The sequence below is a fragment of the Theropithecus gelada genome, chromosome X (assembly GCF_003255815.1).
Source record: "Theropithecus gelada isolate Dixy chromosome X, Tgel_1.0, whole genome shotgun sequence".
NCBI lineage: Eukaryota > Metazoa > Chordata > Mammalia > Primates > Cercopithecidae > Theropithecus > Theropithecus gelada.
In genome coordinates, this window is record NC_037689.1 from 6,348,400 (window position 1) to 6,350,373 (window position 1,974).

General features: G+C 52.9%; 1 pseudogene; it reads left to right on the forward strand.

The window, feature by feature from the left end:
* Positions 1-478: 478 nt before the first annotated feature.
* Positions 479-1,593, forward strand: LOC112616289 (annotated as a pseudogene).
* Positions 1,594-1,974: the final 381 nt, after the last annotated feature.

Genomic DNA, 1,974 nt, shown 5'->3' on the forward strand with positions numbered 1-1,974 from the left:
CAGGGTCTGGTTCTGCTGCCCAGGCTGGAGTGCAGTGGCACAATCTCGGCTCACTGCAATCTCTGCCTCCTAGGCTCAAGCAATTCTCATGCCTCAGCCTCCTGGGTAGCTGGGACTACAGGCACGCACCACCATGCTTGGCTAATTTTTGAATTTTTAATAGAAATGGGGTTTCGCCATGTTGCCCAGGCTGGTCTCAAACTCCTGGCCTCAACTGATCCACCCACCTCGGCCTCACAAAGTGCTGAGATTACAGGCATAGCCACCGAGCCAAGGAATCAATTTAATTAAGTAATTCTCCTGTTATATGCTTTCTTTTTTTTTAAAAAAAAGAAAATAATTCAGAATGAATTTCCATCAAAAATCAGTATTTGGCTAATTGTTAACTTCAAAATCCAGTAATACACTCACTTGCTGCCACCAGCCCGTACACCATGTCCTCCCATGGCTCTGCCGCCCCGCTCCTCCACAGGTTGCAATGGAAGAAGAGATCGCCACGCTCGTCATTGACAATGGCTCTGGCATGTGCAAAGCTGGCTTTGTTGGGGATGGATGGCCCCGGAGCTGTGTTCACCTCCATCATCTCCATCATCAGGCACCCCCCTGCACCAGGGGGTGATGGTGGGCATGGGCCAGAAGGACTCCTACATGGGCCTCGAGGCCCAGAGCAAGCGCAACATCCTGACCCTGAAGTACCCTATCGAGCATGGCATCATCACCATCTGGGACGACATGGAGAAGATCTGGCACCACACCCTCTACAACGAGCTGTGCATGGCCCTAGAGAAGCACCCAGTGCTGCTGACCGAGGCCCCCCAAATCCCAAGGCCAACAGAGACAAGATGACTCAGATCATGTTTGAGACCTTGAACACCCCAGCCATGTATGTGGCCATCCAGGCTGTATTGTCCCTCTAAGCCTCTGGGCGCATCACTGGCATTGTCATAGACTCTGGAGACAGGGTCACCCACATGGTGCCCATCTACAAGGGCCATGCCCTTCCCCCATGCCATCCTGCGTCTGGATCTGGATGGCTGGGACCCTGACCAACTACTTCATGGAGATCCTCACTGAGCTTCACCATCACGGCCAAGCAGGAGATTGTGTGCGACATCAACGAGAAGCTGTGCCACATCGCCCTGGACTTTGAGCAGGAGATGGACACTGCCACATCCTCCTCCTCCTCCCTGGAGAAGAGCTACGAGCTGCCTGACGGCCAGGTCAGGTCATCACCATCGGCAACAAGTGGTTCTGGTGTCTGCAGGCACTGTTCCAGCCTTCCTTCTTGGGCATGGAATCCTGCAGCATCCACAAGACCACCTTCAACTCCATCATGAAGTATGACGTGGACATCCGCAAAGACCTGTATGCCAACACAGTGCTGTCTGGCAGCACCACCATGTACCCTGGCATCACCGCCCTGGCATCCAGCACCATGAAGATCAAGATCATCATGCCCCCACAGCACAAGTACTCGGTGTAGATCGGTGGTTCCATCCTGGCCTCACTGTCCACCTTCTAGCAGATGTGGATTAGCAATTAGCTATGTATGACGAGTCTGGCCCCTCCATCTTCCACTGCAAATGCCTCTAAATGGACTGCAAGCAGATGTTCAGCGTTTGCTGCATGGGTTAATTCAGGAGTATAAATTTGCCCCTGGCAAATGCATAAACCTCATGCTAGCCTCACAAAACTGGAATAAGCCTTCAAAAAGAAATTTGTGGCCAGGTGTGGTGGCCCATGCCTGTGATCCCAGCACTTTGGGAGGCCTAGACGGGTGGATCACAAGGTCAGGAGTTTGAGACCGGCCTGGCCAACATGGTGAAACCCCGTCTCTCCTAAAAATACAAAAATTAGCCAGGCATGGTGGCATTCGTCTATAATCCCAGCTACTGGGGAGGCTGAGGCAGGAGAATCGCTTGAACCTGGGAGGCGGAGGTTGTGGTGAGCCGAGATTGCACCGCTGCACTCCAG